This window comes from Sus scrofa, chromosome 12 (genome assembly GCF_054392235.1).
Source record: "Sus scrofa isolate SSC_HxYL_T2T_F1_AM1 chromosome 12, Sscrofa_HxYL_maternal_Yorkshire_Landrace_v2.0, whole genome shotgun sequence".
Taxonomy (NCBI): Eukaryota; Metazoa; Chordata; class Mammalia; order Artiodactyla; family Suidae; genus Sus; species Sus scrofa.
In genome coordinates, this window is record NC_139394.1 from 38564829 (window position 1) to 38589228 (window position 24400).

General features: G+C 51.6%; 1 protein-coding gene across 1 annotated transcript in view; it reads right to left on the reverse strand.

The window, feature by feature from the left end:
* Positions 1-24174, reverse strand: part of CUEDC1 (CUE domain containing 1) — an 89042-nt gene extending 64868 nt beyond the window's left edge. The window contains exon 1 of the mRNA XM_084982669.1: positions 24082-24174. The gene's annotated coding sequence lies outside the window, so the exon portion shown is untranslated. The remainder of the gene's footprint in view (positions 1-24081) is intronic.
* Positions 24175-24400: the final 226 nt, after the last annotated feature.

Sequence of the window (24400 nt, forward strand, 5' to 3'; positions counted from 1 at the left end):
ACTTTTTTTTTTCAGACCTTGCACACACATGCTCTAGAACAGGGTTGGATGGGCTCAGAGCCTCCTGAACCAGAGAGGAAAGGAAAAAGAGGAAGAAGTAAACAAACAAACAAAAGCCAACAAAACCAGGGAAGAAGGATGAAGGTGAAAACCCAGATTCCAGCCTCCTGGGAATGAGCCCCTTGTCCCTGGGAAAGAGGCCGAGATGAAAGGGAGGCACAGCTGGGGGAAAACAGGCCGTGAGAACAGAAAGCGATTGTTTGCTGAGACAGGCCGGCTCGGCCGCCGAGCAGCCACCACTGCTTTGTGCCTTAATGTAATTAAGGCTGGGTGGGGGCCGAGGTTTGGAATCCTTTAACTCCTCTCCCAGGGCAGCTGAGCCTGGGGCTGGGACTGGGGGCGGCTCGGCTAAAAGGGGGCAGCAGGCAGGGCGGCAGGAGGCCAGGCCCTCATCCAGGCAGAGAGGCACTTCTTCCTCCCCCGGCACTATCCCCAGGAACTCCCTGAAGCCTGGCCTCTGCCCTGACCCCAGTTAACACTCCCACTAATTGCTGGGGCTGCAGAGAGCCCGCAAGCCCAGGGAGCAAAAGAGCCAGAGTTAATTAAGGAGAGAGAAAAAAAAGGTCTTCTCCCGTCTTCCTTCCCCTCCTCCCTGCTCCTCTGGGTTGGGCGTCTAGTTTCAGAGACGCTCCTGAGGCAAGGACCTACAGCCGGGAGCCAAAACCAACAACAGCGCGCGGAAATTATTGAACAGGAGCGGCCGAGTCTAGAGGGCTTCTAGGAGCCTTGCTCCAAAGCTATCCAACTCTCCAAATTTCCCCGAGGTAGTTGAGGGGGCCACTCTCCACCCATTCAAAGGAAAACCACATGTTCTCAGTCCAGATACTGTCGGCTCTCAAGTAAGGGCAGCACAAAATTCTTGCTACCAGCATGGGATTTCTCCAAAGGCCAATGGGGCACTCTGTAGGCTAAACAGTATTAATGCAACACAGGCATTGGACAAACATCACCTCAGCGAGGAGCTCCCGCTGCAGCACCAGGACTCGGGCTGGATCCTCGGACTGGTCCAGTGGGTTAAAGGATCCAGCGTTGCTGCAGCAAAGGTTGCAAACGCGGCTTGGATCTGATCCCTGGCCTGGGAACTCCATAGGCCATGGAGTGGCCAAAAAAAAAAAAAAAAAAACGAAAATTTGCCTCCTCTAATCTCACAACTACCCTAGGAAGTAGGTATTCTTGTCCCCACTTTATAGATGGGGAAACTGAGGCTTAGAGGAGACAATTAACTTACCCAAATTCAACAAGCCAGCAAGCAGCACAGGAATGATTCAGACCCCTGCACTCTGACTCCAAACCCTGTGCGTTTAACCCCTATTCCATGCTCAAGGCCACTCGAATATCCTAGTACACCAAAAACAAGCCTCGTGGAGCTTCTGAGCCAAAGGCCCCTGAGGTTTTAATGAGGTCCATGAACCACCACTGCCTCCCCCTCCCCACCCCATGCCGTGGCATCAAATGCACAATTGAATGTGCTTGTGCGTGCCTGACTGTTCAGGGTGAAGGGGGGGGTGTCAAAGTTCTCTTTAGGTTATCAAAGGGGTCTGGAATCAAAAAGAGGGGAACAAACAGGGGCCAATAAGGTGACACCCCAATCGATGCCTTTGTTAAGCTGACTCTAGAACACAGATCTTCTGACTTGAGTCCTCGACTTTTTCACTTCGCCTCCTAGTTCTGATGAAACAGCCAAGAGGGAAGCCTGAATTCCTCCCCCCAAACAAAGAGGATGCAGCTTAGACTTGGGCAACCTGGTATTGCAAATCCACCCAGCCTGCTTGGGAGAAAGGATCCAAGAGATACACAGGAGGGGAGGAGAAGGAAAGGTTAACAGCCCGGCCTGCGGACGAAAGGGATTTCCTACCTAGTGTTTATTACTTCTTTCCATCGCTGAAAAACAAGTTCCAACACTGTCCCAATTCTGATCCTTGGTTTTGCTTGGATTCACATAGAGGAAAATTCATTACAAGCAGCTCCAGACGATCAGAAATTTGCAAGGGGAAAAAAGTTTCTGTTTCAGACTAATCTGCTTCACTTCGAAAGACCACTGTCTACCTAAAAACAATGATATCCCTTAACTGGAGCCATTGTCCTCACTTTCAGATACTCCAAAAGAGCAAACAGTAACAATGGGGCTACTGCCCACGTGTGACAGACAACATTGTTGAGCACACATTCTGTGCTTCACCCACACTTGCCTCATTTCATCCTCACCCCAATCCTTACAGGTGACAAAATCAAGGCACAGAGAGGTTAAACAGTTGCCAAAGAACACACAGCAGATAAGTGCCAGAAACAGGATGCAAACCCGAGTCTCTCTGACCCTAAAGATGGGGCCCTAGACCAGCACCACTAAAAGCAGGTGTGTAGACTATTCAAAAAACTGTTAGTCATGGGTTCTTGGCAAGATAAATACATGAAGAGAAAGTAGGCAAGGACTGAGAGACGTTTCTAGCAATTTGATATTGCTACCGCGTCCAAGCATGAGAGCAGACGTGCCTCTGCATAGAAAGCATAGAGACCAGTTGAGACATTGTCAGGCTTGTGCAGCCGGCCATGCTCATTGGAACTACATATCTGTTATTACATATTTATTTATTTTGGGCTGCAGCCTGCAGTGGCTTGATGTGGGATCTCAGTTCCCAGACCAGGGACTGAACCCAGGCTGCAGTGGTGAAAGCGCCAAGTCCTAACCACAAGACCACCAGGAAACTCCAGGGACCACATAACCGTCCCCAAACAAATGAAATAATCAACCTGCCCTTCACTTCAGAGTTTGAGAAGCCCTGTCCTAAAGCATTCTTCAAAGATAGGCATCTAAGCAGCTCAAACGAGGGCATGCCCTCAGTTGCCCCCTCCGTGAGCAGTCTTCCAGCAAGGTGCTCCTCAGCCTTTGATGTGCCTACAACCACCACCCTCCAGGCATCTTGTTAAAATGAAGACTGACTTGGGCAGCTCACAGTGGGGTCTGAGAGGCTCCATTTCTAATCAGGCGATGTGGGTGCTACAGGTCTGGGGAGCAAGTTTCTGTCTTTTTTTTTTTTTTTAGGACTGCACTCATGGCACGTGGAGGTTCCCAGACTAGAGGTCCAATTGGAGCTGTTGCTGCCGGCCTACCCACAGCCATAGCAATAGCAACGCTGGATCCGAGCCGTATCTGTGACCTACACCACAGCTCCAGGCAATGCCGGATCCTTAACCCGCTGAGCGAGGCCAGGGAATCAAATCCGAGACCTCGTGAATGCCAGTCGGTTTTGTTAACCAATGGGCCACGACAGGCACTCCGAGGAGCAAGTTTCTAACTGCACATCACACAGGGGCAGGTAAGTTTGATGCCAGAAACTCCACCTGACAAAACCAGCCAGAGCTCAGCAAAGGGCCCAAGAGCAGTCACCACCTAGGACGGGTGGGGACAGGGCAGAAGGCCCTGCATGGAACAGGGCTCCGCTCACAGGCAGCCCAGGCAGCATACCTTCCCACCCCAGCCTGAGCCAGGGACACCAAAGGCCCTTTCTTCCTAAGTTGCAGAAACAAGGCCTTAAAGGCAGAGAAGAGCAGCCCTTCTCTTCCTATAACCATACGGAGAAGAGGAGGGATTCTGATAAAACTGTGCTTCCTGCCTCAGCTCTGCTCATGCCCCCTGCAGCTGGATCTCAGACAGTGATGCCCTGGGAGGGTGACCACACATGCGATCTTGAACAGCTTTTTTTTTTTTGGCCTCGCCCATGGCATGTGGAAGTTCCAGGGATAGAACCTGCACTACAGCAGCGACTCAGGCCCCTGCAGTGACAATGTCAGATCCTTAACCTGCTACGCCACAAGGGAACTCCCAATACTTTTTACTTCTTAAAAAACGATATTCATTAGAGTTCTCTTGTGATGTAGCAGCTTAAGGATCCAGCATTGTTACTGCAATGGCTTGGGTCACAGCTGTGGTGAGAGTTCGATCCCTAGCCGAGGAACTTCTGCATGCTGCAGGTGCCGCCAAATTAAAAAAGGAGAAGAAGGAAAAAAAAGGATATTCGCATCATTGTGAGAGCTAAGAAATCTAATTAAGAGCCAGAAGCCTTGGAGGAAGGAATGTAACATGGATCACCCCCTGGAAATTCTGTGTGTGTGTGTGTGTGTGTGTGTGTGTGTGTGTGTGTGTGTGTGTGTGTGTGTGTGTGTGTGTGTGTCTTTTTAGGGCCGCACCCGAGGCATATGGAGATTCCCAGGCTAGGGGTCAAATTGGAGCTACAGCTGCTGGCCTATGCCACAGCCACAGAAACACCAGATCTGAGCCAAGTGTGAGACCTACACCATAGCTCACGGCAACACAGGATCCTTAACCCACTGAGTGAGGCCAGGAATTGAAACAGTCAGACTTTCTGCTGCGCCAGTTTCTGCTGCGCCACAATGGGAACTCCAGGACTATGTTTTTATCAAAGAGGCAATTCACAGTAAAAAGCTCTGATATCCCATTCATTCAGGGACTCACTTTTATTTAATTAATTAATTTGTTTGTTTGTTTATTGTTTCTTGTCTTTTCAGGGCAGCACCTGAGGCATATGGAGATTCCCAGGCTAGGGGATCTAATCGGAGCTGTAGCTGCCCACCTAAGCCATAGCCATAGCAACGCAGGATCTGAGCCTTGTCTGCAACCTACACCACAGCTCACGGTAACGCCGGATCCTTAACCCACTGAGCGAGGCCAGGGATCGAACCTGCATCCTCAAGGATACTAGTTGGGTTCGTTAACCACTGAGCCACAACGGGAACGCTACGACTCACTTTTTCATTCAAAAACATTTATGGAGCAACTGCCACGTGCCAGGTACCATAAGAGACTCAACAGACAGGGCCGCTGACTCACTCTTCTCTGAGAAGTAGGGAATAAATGACTGAAGCGGCCACAAAGCCATTAACTAAGGCAAAGGGTGCTGCTCGTTCCTGGAGCCAGAGGGAAAGCGAGCTCTGGGGCAGTAACTTTCATACACTGAAGGGCTTCGGGAGTGTCATTCCGAGGGTGGGTGGGGCTGGGCACTTGAGGCTGATGTTGCCTGACAGGGGCTCCTTCCTTCCCTTGACTCACAAGGGTGGGGGTGGGGGTGGGACGCAGAAAGCCTGGCGGTTACTGACACGCGCAGCAAACACAGCCAGAGCGGCTTGATGTTGGAACCAAAAGTGTCTGGACAAGACACAGATCCAACTCTGGATCTCAGCTGACTCTCATGAAACCATGAACCTCTTGCTTCTTGGCAAAAACCAAACCCCAGTCTCCTACCTCCCCATTCTGCCATGTGCTATTTTTCCTACAGGATGCTCTCACAAATGGCAGTAGTACCACCACCCCGAGCTGTGATAACCCAAAATGTCACCAGACGCTGCCAAAGGCTCCTGGGGGACAAAAATGTCCCCATTGGTGAACACTGCACTGGAGAGCTAGCCTTCAATCCTGGTTGTGCTTAAAAAACACCCGGGGAGCTTCTAAAATCACCCACGCAGGGGTCCCAGCCCACATACATTCCGACGCTGGCCTAAGATTCTACAAGGAAACAAAGAACGTCCATCACTTTCCAAGGCTTGATGTTCCTTTAATGTGCTGGTTGGTTCATCCATTAGACGGAATGTCTCCAGGACCATGAACTCTATCTTTTCTTCCCTCTCACAAAGCTCCAGACGATGCTCCATGCCATGCCTCCTATTTCACGCTAATCAGAAGAGTTTGGAAAGTTCCTGAGCCCTCTCCACCCCCACTTCAGATGAAGAAGCCACTTCAAACAGCACCATCTCCCCCAAACTCAACAGTATAAGACAAGGCGAATTCCCAACCTCAAAAGGAGGAGGGGACAGGAGAGATGGGGCCCGTGAGAACCCAGCCACCTGATTTTGGTCTCCGTGTCCAACTTCTGGATGAGTCTCCCCTCTCATGCTCTCCACAGGGGTGTGAGGAACCTTTGCTGAATGGCCAGGTTGCCCACCTATGTACCCTCAAGTTTACTGATCCCCACCTTTCTTGACGAATGGAAGGTGTGGGGTTCCAAAGAAGCAGCAAACTCCAGTCTACCAGCCTGAACACTAAATTTTTTTTTTTTAATCTTTTTTTTTAGAGGGCCACACCTGCAACACATGGAGGTTCCCAGGCCAGGGGTTGAATCCGAGCTGCCGCTGCCAGCCAATGCCACAGCCACAGCCACATCAGATCTGAGCCGTGTCTGCAACCTACACCACAGCTCATGGCAATGCCGGATCCTTAACCCACTGAGCAAGGCCAGGAATTGAACCTGCATCCTCGTGGATGCTAGTCAGATTCGTTTCTGCTGAGCCACAATGGGAACTCCCCAGGCTGAATGCTATTTTCCTCAGGCAGACCTCAGGTAACTTGAAACTAAATGCAGGCCCAGAATCAACTCCTTTCTGAGACTGAAAGGCTAGGATCTTCCCCCACACCTTCCTCAAGGACCCCCAGAAGGATCTGGGGAGCCGATGGAGAGAGGCCTGGCCAAGTGTTCATAGTTAACAGATGAACCTCTCAACTCCCCCACACCTGCAGCTGCCCTGCTGGCCACCTCTTCAGACAAGGACAAGAGGGATGAAGTATCAAGGGGAAAGATCTGGCTATATTAACCCCTATCTGCCCTAAGTGGAATTCATCATTCACATTATTCGCAGTAACAAACATATAGAGAATACCTTCCAAGTGATGTAGGTGCTCAGAGAGCAGACAGGTCATCCTTCCCCATTTTTGTACTGGGGTTTATTTTTTTATTATTATTTTATTTTATTTTATGTTTGTCTTTTTGCCATTTCTAGGGCCACTCCCGCGGCATATGGAGGTTCCCAGGCTAGGGGTCCAATCGGAGCTGTAGCCGCAGCCCTACACCGGGGCCACAGCAACACGGGATCTGAGCCGCATCTGCAACCTATGCCACAGCTCTTGGCAATGCCGGATCCTCAACCCACTGAGCGAGGCCAGGGATCGAACCCACAACCCCATGGTTCCTAGTCGGATTCGTTAACCACTGAGCCACGACGGGAACTCCTATACTGGGGTTTATACCAGGGTAGCTTAAAGACAAAAATCAAAGAAGGGAAATCCAGGGGCCAAGCTTCTCCAAAGGCAGCAAAGGCTGTTCAAGCTCCTGAGATCAGCTTTCTCACTAAAATTCATTAGCTAATACATAAGAAGGCCAATTGCCACGTGGTTACATTCCACTGAATGACTGATTTAGTATTTTCTCTGATATTTTCTCATTTGATATTCACTGCCCCAAGGATGAGTGAGTCTTAAAGATCTGCTTCAGGTGGCCCTGGCTAGCTTGTGGAAATCTTTCTAGGGCACTGAGGCCTCCCATTCTAGGAGGCCAGCAGGATAGCAATTTTTTTCCTCCCCTTTCAAGCTTCCTTCCCTCCCCTCCATTACACACACACACACACACACACACACACACACAAACACCCTGTTGCCTGGAAACTGAACACATTCCTCAGGCTTACGTTTCTTTTCATTCTCCAGGAGCAGGAGCTGTGGAAACTGGGGCCTCCAGGAAACAAGCCTGGGGCGGGAGAGGGGGGACCCGGGGTGACACTTCCTCACAAACAGGCCGCCCCCTCCCCAGTGCCCCCACCCCTTCCTCCCCAGGCCTGAAAAGCCCCGCTGGCTGGAACCGAAGGGCTCCCACAGGGAACAAGGCCTCTTTTGAAAGCCCGAGTTTTGACCGCAGCTCAGCCGGGGTTGCCATGGCCACGGTACTGGGGGCGGGGGGGGGGGAAGCAGCGCCCGGCCACCCGTCCTTGACCCCCTTCCAGAGGACCCCCGCCGGTCACCGACACCCTTCGCCGGCGGCCCCCTGCAGCTGCTGGAAGCGCCGATTTTCAAGTCTGAAAACATCTTCCAGAAGCGGACGAACGAGGATGAAGGCTCCCCCCGCCCCCAGAGCTGACCGCTGGCATCTCGCTCTGGCCGCCCGGCCCCGGCGCCCTGCGCCCCGCTCCCGCTCCAGCTCCAGGGGAGGGGATGTGGACCGAGACAGGGACAACTTATTCTGTCATTTATGCTTGCTGTGCCCTGAGCCCGGCCGGGGGTGGGGGAGGGGGAGGGGACGAGAGGGGCCGCGGGCCGGTGCAGCTCCAGCCCTGGCCGGACCCCTCTTCCTCCCTGGTGCCTTCCCCCTGGAGAAGCCAGAGGGAGCGGGGCCTCTGAAAAACTCAGCCCTCAAATTGCTCTGTCTGTGGTCAGAAGGGTTTCTTCATTTATTTTTTAAATTCCCAGGATCCGCAGTTTCACCACGGGCAGCACTTTAATGTCAAATCTGGGTCCGCTTTGAGACCCAGGGCCTCCCAGGCCCCCAGCCCAGGGCTGCAGGGAGTGGGGAGGTCCTTGAACTTCCTGAATCCAGCCAACCGCGGGTACAGCCTCTCCGCTGGGAAGCGGCGGCGGGGGTGGAGGGCACAGGCCTGCAGGGCGGCCTGTACCTGCTGCTCCTCGCAGCGCCAGGGAACTGAATTATTGGAAAGTTCTGAGCACCAGACCCCTAGACGGCCTCTCAGTGGGCGGTGTCTCCACGCCCCCTCCAGCTTCCTATTCTGGCTCCCTGCACCCTACCCGCCTCTCACCGGCCCTCAAGTTCACTCTGACTCAAGGGGCCTGGGCACAAAGCATTGCTCCTGGCCACAGGGCCCTGGAGTGGGCTAGCTTTTGGCTTCTGCTAATAACCTTAGCTGATATTTTACTGGGCACTCATGGCATATAATCCTCACAACAACCTTATGAGGTAGGAACTATAACTATCATTATTTCACAAAGGAGGAAACAGAGACCCAAGGAGGTTAGGAAATGTCCCCAGGTCATAAGGCTAGCAAGAGAAGAATGAGGCTTCAGACTTGTCCTTCTAGACACCACGCCTCCATCCCCATGGTACCTGGATTATGCATATGTGCACATACAGAATATTCAAAAAGCAGAACTAAACTCAGCCCAGAGAAGTGGAGTGACTTGCTCACAATCACACAGCCCACTGGGACAGTGTCAGACAAGGACTGAAGTGCCATAATGTGGACCAACATCCTTTCCATAATCACACAGTTTCAACTACAGACGCATCCGTCTTTACGCAGGTGAAAGTATTCTCTCTTCTACAATATTATGGTCGAATGGCCTAAACACCTAGCTTGACCCCTGGCAATGCCCCAGCCTAGTCCTGTCCACTCCCTCCAGTCTCTGCTCCATGACCAAGACCTTTCACCAGACAGCTCCCCTGCCTCCACCGAGACTTAAATCCTCTCTCAAATTTATAATCGCTCCTATCCCCCTTCGAGGCAGTGCAATGTCCAAGAGTCCTAACTAAAAATCCCACATTACCCAGCCAGCTGATATTTATGCAGCATTTTATAGTTCTCAAAGGTCTCTCAGACATTATCCCTCGACACCTCTTGAACCAGGCGGAGGCATCTTTTTGAGAACTGCCCCCACCTCATTCACAGTGGAAGGCTCCAAAGCCAGGTGGTAATGTGTAAATACTTTCCCTATATGACAATGTCCTCCTGGCCATCATTGATTGGACCAGCAGGATACAGCTGACATGAATGGTCCAATCAGATTCCTTCCTCAGGAATTTGAATCCGGGTTCTGAGATACAATTCAGACTGATGGTGCTGGAAGGAGGATGGGTATATCTGGGGGCTGAGGGCCCGTGACATCTGGCACACATCCACAGAACCAGTGACATCCTGCCGTTCCAGGCATTTGGGAGGCCAGCCGTATTTCCTGTCCTGGATTCTTCCATTCCCTGGTGGCTTCATATAGCTCAAGCTGGCTTCTGTCGTTTGCAATCAGTAGAGTCTGAACTAAGCAATGGGTTGAATAATTATCCTCCTTTTGCAGATAAGGAAAGAGGCTCACAAATACGGAGTGAGTACATGAATGTCACATGACCAACATGTAATAAAGAAGAGGTTAAAATTCCTACTATGTGACTCTCCTTCAGTGCCATTTCTTGCCTCCTTCCCTGGATTAAAGGAAGTGACAGGTGTTCTCTTCTTGTCAGTAAAAAAAGAATAACTGAGGATAAATGATTAGGCTGGTGGCACTCCAATGGATTAAAACCAGAGACAAGAAATACAAAATCCTCTCCTTTGAAACCATGACGACAACCCTTTGCCCCTCTACATTTCCCAGCCTCCTTTGCAGGTGGTTGTAGCCATGTGACTGGTTCTGGCCAATGAAATGTGCGTAGAAGTAACAGGTGTCACTTCCTTGCTGAGGCAGTTAAAAGCCAGGGACTGGAGATCTGTGATGGCCCCATGTTCCACACAGCATGGCTAGAGAAGGGAGAGGACTGCCTAACCCACGCTGGACTTTCTGTGAGCGTAAATGAAACCCAGATTGAGTCAAGCCACTGGGATGTCAGGGTTTGGTTATTACTGCAGCAGAATCTAGTCTCAAATCATTGAACCTGGACTCTGCAGCCCTTTTTTCTGGTCTGCAGAATACTGCATTTCCTTGTCTAGCACTCATTTGTTTAACAAAGATTTATTTGAAAAATTTTACATTAAAGTTTAAAACAAAACAACACATCCCATTCAGTGAGTGGCTGTATTACTTGGACAAGTTACTTTACCCCTTAGCCCTTAGCCTCCACATCTGAAAAGACAATAATCCCTAGCTCACAGGGTTGGTACAGACCTCAGTTAAACACCATAAGTGAAATGCCTGACGCAAGGAAGTCCTCTTACAAATGGGAGCTATTGGAGTTCCCGTTGTGGCTCAGCCAGGTTAAGAACCCAACTAGTATCCATGAGGATGCGAGTTCGATCCCTGGCCTCACTCAGGGGGTTAAGGATCTGGCATTGCCCCAAGCTGCAGTGTAGGTTGCAGTCGCAGTTTGGATCTGGCGTGGCTGTGGCCGTGGCTGTGGCTGTGGCCGGCAGATGCAGCTTGGATTCCTAGCCTGGGAAATTCTATATGCTAAAGATGTGGCCCTAAAAAGAAAACAAACAACAACAGCAAAAACAAATGAGAGCTATTAACAGTAGTTTCTGTTGATGGCTGGGGTGGGAAGGAAAACAGGGCAAAATGGAGACAACAGGGCCTTGAGAAGAGCCTTGGCTCTGGGAGATGTGTGCCATGAAGCCATAGGGAGTCTGAAAACACAACCACCCTATCCCTTTCCTAAGTCGGGCTTCCAAAGGGGCTGGTCTGAGGGAGTGTTCTTGCAACCCCTCCCTCCGAAGCAGATTCAAATTCCTCTGGGGACCCCCGGCCCAGCTCACCATCCAAATTAAGGCCCACAGAAAGGTCACAAAAGTGGCTCTGAAAAGGATGTGTTCCCCTACCCCGCCAGCTTCCTCGAAAATTCAGAGAAGAAAAGGGTGGCTTATGGAGTTCCATCGTGGCGCAGTGGTTAACGAATCCGACTAGGAACCATGAGGTTGCGGGTTCGGGTCCCTGGTCTTGCTCAGTGGGTTAAGGATCCAGCGTTGCCGTGAGCTGTGGTGTAGGTCGCAGACACGGCTCAGATCCTGTGTTGCTGTGGCTCTGGTGTAGGCCAGTGGCTACAGCTTCAATTTGACTCCTAGCCTGGGAACCTCCATATGCCGCAGGTGTGGCCCTAGAAAAGACCAAAAAAAAAAAAAAAAAAAAAAAGAAAGAAGGGTGGCTTGTGGGTGCAGCTGGGCAGGCAGGGCGTGTGCACACCTGGAAGCCTCCTCGCTGAGTCCTTGAAAAGAACAGGAGGTCCCTCCAGGATCTTCATGGAGAAGGACCCTTCACTGGGGTAGAATATGAGAGGCCATTTACATCCCTAAAGGCCAAAAAGTGTTTTTGTACTGTTGAATTTTATGTAATGAATTTTTCTTTTTTTGGTCTTTTTAGGGCCACACTAGCAGCATACGGAGGTTCCCAGGCTAGAGGTCCAATCGGAGCTGTAGCTGCCGGCCTATACCACAGCCACAGCAACGCCGGATCCAAGCCACATCTGCAACCTACACCACAGCTCATGGCAATGCCGGATCCTTAACCCAGTGAGCGAGGCCAGGGATCGAACCTGTGTCCTCATGGACACTAGTTGGGTTCGTTAACCACTGAGCCATGATGGGAACTCCTTATGTAATGAATTTTGACATTAGTAACTGCAAAATTATCCCTGCTGTGCACGAATTTTCCCAATGGTTTGTCATTTTAAAATGACATACCCTTCAATTCATTTTCCCTTAAGGCCAAAGCCTCACAGGGATGGAGCAGGCTGGAGGTGACAGTGGCATGAAAACAGAAGCCCTTCCCAAAGCCCCTGGGGGGACACCACCCTTGGCTCCAGCCACCAAGGCCCTGTGTGTTGGCCCAGCCTTTGCCCTGGGAGACCCACACAGAGGGCCTCTGGCTTCAGCCAAATGCCATCTCATTCATTTGTTCTAGCCTTTCTTCTTTTCCAAGATGAAAGCTAAGAGAATGAATCATTCTCCTCTTAAGTCAACTCATGAGAAACAAGGAAGTCACCCAAGTTCCCAATTCTCTCTCCTTTGAACACAAACCACCCATGGCACATCCCCTGTGCACTTCACAGAAAATCAGTAACAAAGAAGAAATTCCACTAAAAAGCCCATCCTTCACCTTTGCTTTCTTTTCTTTCTTTTTTTTTTTTTTTTTGACCACACCCACAACATGCAGAAGCTCCCTGGGCCAGGGATCCAACTTGTGCCACAGCTGTAACCAGAGCCACAGAAATAACAATGCCAGGTCCTTAACCCACTGAGCCACCAGGGAACTCCCACCCTTCCTTTCATGTCCCGAGAATCAGCTATCTGAAGTTCCCATTGTGGCTCAGTGGTAACCCAGCTAGTATCCATGAGGATGTGGGTTTGCTCCCTGGCCTCGATCAGAGGCTTAAGGATCTCATGTTGCTGTGGCTGTGGTGTAGGCAGGCAGTTGCAGTTCCTATTCAACCCTTAGCCTGGGAACTTTCATATGCCGTGGGTGCAGCCCTAAAAAGCAAAAAAAAATTCAGATCTGTATCTGTAGTTTTCTAAGTTTCTGAAGCTGTTGGAGCTGAGGGCTGAGTTGGGAAGTAAAGACAGGCTTCCAAACAAAACGTGAGAGCAAAGAGACACGTGGCTGTGAAAATCCACAGACAGCACAGCCCCTCATGGCAGAGAGTGAAAAATCCACCCAGAAAATGTCCTTCTCTGTCCCTGCCGGCTCTCTGCAGCTCTGTCCCAAACTTAGAAACAGCTGTTTCCCTATAACTCCAAAAAAAGCTCTCATATGCTCCGTCTCCTCATTCTTTCCAACACTGTGATCTGTACACTTAATCTGCCTCCAGGCTCGGCTTATCCCTCCCTCGGCCCATCAAATAAGAGGAGCAGTCAGAGAGTAAGAAGCACACCGTGACAGCGTTACAAAGCCCTGGTGTAAACACCACCTACAGACTCGGCAGCCTGGTCATCTGAGGCTGGATCCCGGCTCCTCAGTGACCTAACTCTGTGACCTTGGGCATGTTGACATAACCCTCTGTACCTCTGTCACCTCATACGGAACGTGGCAAATGATACCATACTCATCCAGAGCTGAGTAAACACATGCGTACGCTTAAAATGCCCAGAAAGATGCCTGACATGCCATAAGCATATCATAAATGTTGGCTATTATTATTAGACCATACAGCTGTCCAGTGCATTGGGGATCCTTACCAGCTCTATGTAACAGATGTGTCCAAAAGCCATTTGTTGTTGTGGGTACAATAATAGATGAACGTCGAGAAAAACACATGTCAACAAATGAAGGGATCTGCTCAGAATGACGCAGTCGACACGTGGCAGAGCTCAGCCTGGGCTCTCTAGTCTTGGCCTCCAAACTGCACACTCACAAGTATCACACTTTCACACGCTCCCTCCCTCGGGCGTGGAAATTTGAGAAGTCCCGCGTGGAGCAGCATCAAAAACAGATCTCAATTCTGTAAGCCCCGAAGAGTGGCAGTATCTTTAGAGTGTGTTGCAGGATTTGCCAAACAAAATTAATTTCCATTTGTTTTCATGTGCCAAGAAAATATACCGAAGTGGCCTTACGGGAGAGGGTCCCACCTCATCAAGGGGGTCAAAAGACCCCTTGAGGCCAAGGATCGTACCCTCCTCAACAATGTTTCAGGCTCCCTGGGGAGGCTCCTAGGCTGTCAGCAATTTGCAAAAAAGGTCAGTGCAGATCATTTGGGAAGGCATTTGTGCAGGCCTGGCCTAAGACATGTGGACTTCCGCCAAGCCTGTAGTTTTTAAAAACACACACTGTCTTCACCCTTGATAAATAGCAGCCAGCCTACAGAAATATTTCCATTACACCCCAAAGCCTGCTTGCCACCACAACTCATTGAAAAGGATGTTTCCAATTTGAGGAAAACTCAACAAAAACATCGAAAAACACCCCAACCTTCCCAGCAGAGGTAACCAGTCTGGCACTTAGGAAACCTCTAAACACTAGTCAGGGATATTTGCGGATACAAATTATTTGGTAAACCTATGCCCTCATGCCCAACGTCTAACTATATCTAATAAATGGACTGAGCCCATTTCTTCCAGCTCTGTTATGAACATTCATTCATGAAAAGATTTCCACACCATGGAGTTCCCATTCATGGCGCAGCAGAAACGAAGCCGACTAGGAGCCATGAGGTTGCGGGTTCGATCCCTGGCCTCGTTCAGTGGGTTCAGGATCTGGCATTGCCGTGAGCTGTGGTGTAGGTCACAGACACGGCTCAGATCTGATGTTGCTATGGCTGTGGTGTAGGCTGGCAGCTGTAGCTCCGACGGGACCCCTCGCCTGGGAACCTCCATATGTCGCAGGTGCAGCCCTAAAAAGCAAAAAAAAAAAAAAAAAGATTTCCACCCAAGAACTTTCATCAGTGCTCTCTGTGTACTGTAAGACTGTGATGAAATCATCCACTAACTAGCCACATGATTTTATAAAAAGATGACAATAACAACAATGACAACAACAGTAGCAGCAGCTAACATTTATTGAGAACTCGCAATTTGCCAAGCACTGTGCTTGGGGCTGAATAAGTATTTGACTCTCATTAGCAATCTTGAGGGAATATTATTATTTCCCATCAGGAAACTAAGACTCAGAGAGAGTGAGTAACCTGTCCCAAGAACAAAGCAGCAACCAGCAAGGGTGGATTCAAACACAGGCAATCCTACTCGGAGATCTTAACTACATACCACAGGTCTTGGCAAGGTGCTTAATGACCCAGGACCAGAAATTCCTCTAGGAGCAGGCTGGATGATCTTCAAAACCCTTTTCAGCTTTAAAATTCAGAAATTCTCTTTCCAAAATAAAATGAATGTATGCCTTCAAGAAATAAAATGCAACGATGCTTTAGCACTGCGGAGGTGGGACGAAACATCTGTGTCTGCCGCACCCAGATCCATGCAGGGGAGGAAAAGTGCTGATTTTCCTGGATAATGATGCCCTGTGCAACCACCAGACCGGCCCCAAACTGTCTCAGGGAAAACGACAGCCTGAAGACAGCATCTTAGAGGATGCGCCAACTTGCAAAGGTCTGCAAGTTTTCAACTATCAGCTCTCAAACCTTCATTTGTCTTTTTTTTTTTTTTTCCCTTAAGGAAACGCAAATGCCAGAAGACATGAGTTTTAAGGACACCAGTGTATGATGTGTGTAGGCTTCGTGGCACACTTACACCTGCCTTTCCTCACGGCTCTGCATCTGCTCATGGGAAACGCCCCTCATCCAGGTAATGTGTTTGACAGCTTCCCTGGGACCTCCCCGCCCATAGCTCGGTGGTGGTCCTGTGACGGGCTGGGGTTTTGCCCGTAGGAATACCTGCTGATACCTTCCTACCCTGCGTCCCAGTCTGCAAACACTCAGCGGCTCAATGGCTGCCTTTCCCCGACTCCATCTCTGACTCATCTTCCTTCTCTTCCCGCTCAGCACAGGAGTTCCCTACCCATCCACCTTGCCACTGGCCGACGCAGCCAATGGTGAGACTCTCCCAGCTCACCCCTCCTCTCTCGGGCTCTCGCTCCCTCTCCCTCTCCCTCTCCCTCCCTCCCCGCCTCTCTGCTCCTGGTACAGCCTGAAACCGAAACTAACCTCAGACCTGAACAAAGTGAAATCATTTCCTCCGCCTGATCACCTGACAAGACCACAGACAATCAGGAGACCTCATGGACCTCACGAGAGCTCCGGATCCAGCCGGCTGGTCACCGGAGAGCAACAGAGTTCTGCAGATGCCCTCCTGGAACCCCACGCTTCCCTAGTGAACAGGGGAGGAGGAAGCAAGAGATCCTCCACAGTGTTTTCTGCTGCTGCTTTTCTTTAATTTGCACCAGGCAATTTAAATTCACCCCAGGAAGCAGAGTTCACCACTAGTATTTTATTTATTTGGATTTTTTTTTTTTTTTTTTTTTTGGCTGCACCCAGGGCATGTGGAAGTTCCAGGGCTGGGAACCGAACCCATGCCACAGCAGCAACCCAAGCCACGGCAGTGACAATGCCAGATCCTTAACCCAGTATTTTTTGCCTTTTGTCTTTTTAGGTCCAAAACCACATCATATGGAGGGTCCCAGCTTAGGGGTTGAATTGGAGCTGTAGCCACTGGCCTACACCACAGCCACAGGAATGCCAGATCCGAGCCACGCCTGCCCCCTACACCACAGCTCACGGCAATGCCGGATCCTTAACCCACTGATCGAGGCCAGAGATCAAACCTGAAACCTCATGGTTACTAGTAGGATTCGTTTCCCCTGGGCCACACCAGGAACTCCAGCTCATTCTTAATCAGATTCTCCTCCGAAAAGCAAGCCTTGTTCCCTTCTATTTCTAGGACACATGCTTTTCCTAAATTTGAAAAATGCAGCCACAGGAGTTCCCATCGTGGCACAGCAGAGGCGAATCCGACTAGGAACCATGAGGTTGCGGGTTCGATCCCTGGCCTCGATCACTGGGTTCAGGATCTGGCGTTGCCGTGAGCTGTGGTGTAGGTTGCAGACACGGCTCGGAATCCAAGTTTCTGTGGCTGTGGTGTAGGCCAGCAGCTGTAGCTCTGATTTGACCCGTAGACTGGGAACCTCCATGTGCCGCAGGTGCAGCCCTAACAAGCAAAAAATAAAAATAAAAAAATCTTCCATCACGGTCTACCCCGAGAGACTGGATATAGTTCCCTGTGCTATACAGTAGGACCGCATTGCTCATCCATTCTAAATGTTTGGCTCATTATTCAATGGATGAGCAACTTACAGTGATGGGCATTCTTCAGTCACTTCAACAGTAAAATAAGGGGTTAGGCAGATTTGAGCAATGTCCCAGCTCAAAAATTCCAGCTCCTTTTCCCCTCCCATCGCTGAGCTGACACAGATCTTGAGGGGCCTCTACTTCTTCCTGTCTCCAGATGAAACCACTTAAACCACCAAGGCAAATGGAACTTGTTCCCATTTCTAAAGACCTTCGGGGATGGCCGTTTCCCTTGGCTCCTGTGAGTCACTCGTCCTCGCATCTCGCATCCCATCTGGAATGTTTTCCTTAGTTGAGTCCTTCCTCTACAGTTTCCATTCATTCGCCTCTGGTTCTGCTTCTAAGTGAATCACTGTGTTCTGAGCAATCACTCTTACAAGATTTTTATTCCTCTTTCAGCATGTTCACTGCAGGCCTTTACGGGAGGTGACTATGAAAAACCACAAAGACATCGAGGAAGCCAACTAAGGCAAGGGTGCTGCAGGACCCAGAAAATTCAACCCTGGGGTTCTACTCGGAGTTCACAGTGCAGGAGACTGGCACACCTGTGACCAGATCAAAAAGCCAGGGGACAGCGGCCACCGTTACCTCCCTCAAATCAAGCACCCCCTCCTACAGGAAGCCTTCCTTGCCCAGCTCCCATTCTGGCTAGCAAAGCCTCTCCTTCTTCGGCACCGCATCTCAACTGGAGTTGTAGGCTGAATGTTTGCCTCCCAGGCAGGGGTCATGACTTAGTGACCTCCGGACTCAGGGTCAGGCCCCAGGAGAGTGTCTGGCACTAAGCCAGCGGTTCTCAGCAGACCGTGCTGGGCTGAACCGTCCAGGCGCGTCCCAGCGATGTCTGAACATTGCACAGTCGGCTCTTCACGCAGAGCACGGAACCCCTCCAATCCCCCTACCCCAGCATCCCCCCGTTGCTCAGCCCTCAGCTCAGCAGACGGCTTCCTGAGACTTTCTCTAAGGATGCAAGTTCTGTCGCCAGGCCTCCTGGGTTCAAATCCTAGCTCTGCCACTTTCTAGCTACGTGAACTTGGGCAATTTATTTAATCTCTTTGTGTCTCTCTTTCTTCACTGAAAGACAGATATAAGATCTTGTGAGGATCCAATGAGCTGAAGCCCTTGGTCTGGAGTAGATAAGCAATGAGTTCCTGCTGTGTGGCACAAGGAACTATATCCAGTCACTTGTGATGGAACAAGATGGAGGATAATGTGAGAAAAAGAATGCATGTATATACATGTATGTATGACGGGGTCCCTGCTGTGCAGCGGAAATTGACAGAACATGGTAAATCAACTATAACGGAAAAAATAAAAAAATCTTAAAAAATGAATAAAAATATGAGAAGCATTTGGAACAGCGTCTGAGCCACAGCAAATTTTCAGTGAGTGCTGGAACTACTTCCCAAGTCTATTCCTTCACAGAACCCGCCCGCCACCTGCCCTCTGCAGATTCCGCCTTTTTTTTTTTTTTGTCTTTTTGCCTTTTTAGGGCTGCATCTGTGGCATATGGAGGTTCCCGGGCTAGGGGTTGAATCGGAGCTACAGCTGGCAGCCTACACCACAGCCACAGCCACAAGGGATTCGAGCCGCATGTGAGACCCACACCACCGCTCATGGCAACGCTGGAACCTTAACCCGCTGAGCGAGGCCAGGCATCGAACCTGCAACTTCATGGTTCCTAGTCGGATCCGTTTCCACTGTGCCACGACGGGAACTCCCAGTTTCCACTCTTGACTAACACTGGACCGGCCCTCCCCTCTCTAGATTCTCTTCCTCCAGGCCCCCTGCACTGCCCCTCAGGACCAATATCAGCATTAATGTAAATAAGAAGCCGTTTCACCCTCTTTATGGTTATAATCTCCCCCCACCCCCCCGCCACCCCCACCAGCTGAGAAGGGCAAATTGGCCAAAGAGAAGGGAGAGGAGTTGGTTCCACAGCAGGCCTGCAAAAGCTGAGTCATTCTGCCCCCCAGCTATGCTTCTCTGTCATCCCCCTTGACATCTCAGGCTCCCCATCTCCCCATCTCCCCACGGCAGGGTCCCCTCTGCTCAAAATGTAAGGCTCACGCACTCCTCCAAAAGCCAGCCTCAGCCTCTACATTTTACTAAAAATCTTCCTGAAAAAAAAAAAAACAATAAGAAGGAGTTCCTGTTGTGGCTCAGTGGTAACGAACCTGACTAGTATCCATGAGGATGCAGGTTCGATGCCTGGCCTCGCTCAGTGGGTTCAGGATCTGGCATTGCCATGTGCTGTGGTATAGGTTGAAGAGGCAGCTCAGATCCTGAGTTGCTGTGGCTGTGGCTGTGGCGGGCAGCTGTAGCTCCGATTCGACCCCTAGCCTAGGAACTTCCATGTGCCACAAGTATGGCCCTAAAAAGCAAAAAAAAAAAAAAAGGCAATGAGAAGATAGTTCTATTCTGGCACAGTAAGAATCCAGCTATGGGATAGGTCACAGCTGCGACCTGGATTCAATCCTTGGCCCAGGAGAGGCCAAAAAATAAAAATTAAAAAGGCCAATGAGAAGCCTCAAAACATTAGCATCCATATGCAGAAATAATAATGCTAATAACAGTATCTCTAAAGAAGGCTTGATCTTTGTCTGGTATAGATCTCTCATTCTTTCTAAAACTGAAAAACTGAAGGATCTACAAAGTCAAAGAGTGAGATGGAGAGGTGGGATTCCAACTGGGGATATGTCTATAACTTCAGATCGTACTCTAAACCACTAGGCTATTATGGAAATGGGCAGAGTAGCCAGACTGCTTCCTGGGGGTGGAAGTTAGGGGATTTGGATTTTTTTTTTTTTTTTTTTTTTTTGGCTGTCGCACAGCATATGGAGTTCCCAGGGCGAGGGATCAGATCCGAGCTATAGCTGCGACTTACACCACAGCTGCAGCCCAACACCCCCGATCTTTAACCCGCTGTGCTGGGTCAGGGATTGAACCTGCATCCCAGGGCTCCAGAGACACGGCTGATCCCATCACACCACAGCAGAAGCTCCTGGAAATGTTTTATTCCACCAATCATTCCTCAGATACACTTGGTGCATGTCACGTCTTATGAAAGGGGAGTTTATGTTGATGGATGGGCATTATTATCGTACTTATCTTTTGACCTGTTTTATTTATTTATCTATTGGCCACACCCACGACATGTGGACCTTCCTCAGCCGGGGATCAAACCCGTGCCACAGCAGTAATGAGAGCCACAGAGCAGTGACAATGCTGATGATTAACCCACTGAGCCACCAGGGAAGTCCTGTGACCTGTTTTAAAGATAAGAGCGATAGCTACCGTGTGAGGAGTCCATCATTTGCTCTGATGCATCAGAGACACTTACGGGGAGGCTGAAGGCAGAGGGCATCAGAGAAGAACTGAGTGAGCCGATACAACCAGCATCCTCAACCCACGAACCTGTGGCAACCAGGGTAGCGGCTGACAGCCAAGTCCTGGCCAGTGAGGAATGTGCATCTCTAGTCACTGCCACAGGACCCTGACATCCTACGAAAACAACTTCTAAGTCCCAAGTCAAGGACCACTGGACCACAGCATCTCCGACGCCCTTCATAGTTCTCATTTCCTGTAAGCGTAAGAGCCAACGCCGGTGGAGGTATCGCCTCCTCCAGGGCACCTTGTCTGGTCAGAGGTGATCCCTGTCTGACTCCCAGCTTCTTCTGGGAGACCCTAGAACATAAGAGCAGCCAATGCTGCTTGTTGCCAGGATCGGGGAAATCCATCGAGGCAGAGTAAATGTAGGAAACCCGGAAGGAAGGAGCAAGTGTGAGGGCTACTACATGCCCACCACTGTGTCGCTTCATCAAAGAAAAACCTCCACGAACTCTCATTGCTCGGGGGGGGGTGCACTTGAACCTAAGAAGCAAGGGCTTCTCAATACCAAGGCAGAGATGTTACAGACGGCAGATCCTACTAAAAGCTCTTCCAGGAGTTCCTGTCGTGGCGCGGCGGAAAGGAATCCGACTAGGAACCATGGGGTTTCGGGTTCAATCCCTGGCCTCACTCAGTGGGTTAAGGATCCGGCGTTGCCGTGAGCTGTGGTGTAGGTCGCAGACACGCCTTGGATCTGGCGTTGCTGTGGCTGTGGTGTAGGTCGGAGGCTACAGCTCTGATGGGACCCCTAGCCTGGGAACCTCCATATGCTGTGGGTGCGGCCCTAAAAAGAGAAGAGACAGAAAATAAATAAATAAATAAATAAAAATAATAAAAGCTCTTCCAGATCCCCAACAAGTGTAGATGTCACCAACACCTGAGCAACAATCCAAGGCCCAGGGAGCTCTCGCTAAGACAGAAAAGGTAGGCCAGGCCTTCTCGGGGATGCACTAGGGATAGTGAAGGCCATTCTCTCTGGTCCCCACTTGCCTAGTCCAGAGGGATCTAAGGATCTGACAGTCCCTGAGTCCTGACCTTGAACAACGTTGCCCAAAGACCTCCTCAAAAAGTAGAGTGTCTTTCACACGTCCACTCTCCACTGAAGCACCCTCTCCCACCTCAGTGCCGCTGCCCCAAGAAGGAGCTGGGGCTCTGAAAGCACCTGGCTCCCATTCCGCTGAAATACCAGAATATCCAACCCGCGTCCTCATCTCTGTATTTCCCTCTCATTCAGCTAACTGCGGCCTGGGCCCAGTTAGCGTCCAGAGTCTTCTCACCATATAGACAGCAAAATCAACCCCAGGAGAAGGGCCCCGCCATCAGCCCCATCCTCCAGCTATCTATAGGGAACTGGGATGTGGTTCAGAGTTTCCAGGTGCCCAAGGCCACAAGCCCAAAGTTGCATCGGGAGGTCATGAGAAAAGCCCTCTTGAGAGGTCTGCTTTTCGAACCTGAGACAATTGCCTGACCCAACACAAAGGAGGGAACGGTTCTAACCCGCCTAGGCTGGACCACAGATTCTAGATCAGGGGTCTTTCCTTCTTTTTCTTTTCAGGACCGCACCTGCGGCGTATGGAGGTTGCCAGGCTAAGGGTCGAATTGGAGCTGCATCAGGATCCCAGCTGCATCTGCCACCCATGCTGCACCAAGGCCAGATCCTTTACCCACTAAGTGAGGCCAGAGATCAAACCCACATCCTCATGGATACTGGTGGGGTTCTTAACCCACTGGGCCACAGTGGGAACTCCCTAGATAAGGGGTCTTAATAGGGTCTTCCAAGGGTCACGGTTATCTGATATCGCATTCAAAATGTGTCCCCGCACACATGCATATTTACGAGGGAAAGAGGGAGGAGTCAGAGCTTTTCCCAGATTCTCAAAGGGGCCCAAGACCCCAACCTCTGGGCCCAAGCCCTATCCACCCCTATTTCCCCCCCTCCACTGCCAGTCATATTATCATCCCTAGGCCACCCTAGCTGTCCAAGGAGTCTCTTGACCTTAAGTAGGATGTGCCAAGCCTGAGGCACCACTCCTGATCCCCTGTCTCCTGCTCCTTCCAGCTGCAGAAAGTGGACTGGGGTGGGGGATGGGGACGGGTCAAACCCAACCCACCTGCACACTCCCTCCAGCTTCCTGGTGACCTGAGCCAGGCTTCTCTCTCCATCCGAGAGATGCCATCCTCCACTCAAACTGAGGTCCCAAAGCCCTCAACCCCCCAACAACAGTGAGGGCCCCCTGTCACACTTGATCCTGCAGGGGCCAAATCGCATGGTGTGAGATGACTTCTCCCAGGACAGAATTCCTGGTGTCCCTCACCTCCTTCGGACACACCCAGCCATTCCACCCTGGCTGTACAGATGAGCATGCGTGGCACAGAAAAAGGAAGGAGAGGCCCAGAGCATTTCCTTGAGTCCTTTTCTTCTCCTGGGTCAGGTGGCTCAGGGCACTGCAGGATAACCAACAGGAAGGCCCAGCAGCGAGGCTCAGGTGGAGAGCGAGGTGTCTTGTCTCCTATATCACTTCTAGAACACTTTATAAACTAACTCCCAGTCATTTCCCGCACCCTCCACTCTCACACACACAAAGAAAAGTCTAAAACCTCCCTCCCCTTAAATGCATGCCTCTGCAGGAATTTCTCTTCAGTATAAATTTCTTGGAACTAAAACTTCTTTTAAGGAGAAAAGAAATGGGCACGCCCATGCTAGGTGTAAGGCAACAATGCAACGAGAAAATGAAGGGGTAAGAATGAATTAGCGCCAACGCCAATCCCCAGGAGTTGAGAACCCTGGGCGCTTGGAGCCTGAGGGGCGGGGACAGCGCCTGGTGAACTTTCCCTGGCCGAGCCGCGGGAGATGCAGCTCCCAGGGGACCGGGTGGGACCAGAAAAGGCTGAGCCGACCTGAGACATCGGCGGGGACAACAGGAAGCGAGTCTCCCCTTTTCCTAAAAAGAGCTCTGGTCCCGGCAGACGCCCCCCGCCCCCTGCCAGCCGTCGCCAACCAGCCAGCGCCCCCACCCCCGCCCCGCCACCTCGCTTTCCCTGCCCGAGCCAAGCGGGGAGGGGCGCGCACACAAAAGGGGGAGCGTCCGGGGAAGGGGCTCCCGGCGTCGTCGGCTCGCTGAGGCCTCGCTCGCCTTCCCGGCGCTGCCTGCCCGCGACCACCCGCCTTCCCGCGCGTCCGGGTCGCAGCCCCCAGGTGCTCGAACGCCCCGCGCGCCCGTGCCCCGGGAGGAGGTGGCGGCTGGGGAAGGACGCGGGGCTGGACACGACGCACGAGGCTGGGGCGGCGCGGGCTCCCGGCAGCCGCGGCGGCCTCCCCGGGAATCAAACTCGCGCTCGCCCGGCCCTCCCGGCCGCGCCTCGGCGACCGGGCCCGGGAAGGTGGGGCCGGGCGGCGCCGGCCGGGAGCGAAGGGAGGTCTTACCGAGCAGCCGCGCGCGCGTCCGCTCCCCGCGGACCGGAGGGGCCGCGGGCTGGGGGAGGGGCGCGATCCCGCGGCGGCGGCGGCGGCGGCGGCGGCGGTGGCGGCGGGCCCGGCGCGGCGGCGCTGCTGGGGCGCGGGAGGCGGGGAAAGCGAGGCGCGGCCGGCTTCCTAGCGGCGGGCGGCGCGAAATGCAGCTGTCCCTGCGCGGCCGCCGCGGGGCCACAAGTGGGGCCGCGCGCGGGGAGGAGCGGGGCTGCGGGGTGGGGAGGGGGGTGTGGGCCGGGCGGCAGCCCCCAGACCCTTTTGGATGCCGACCCCT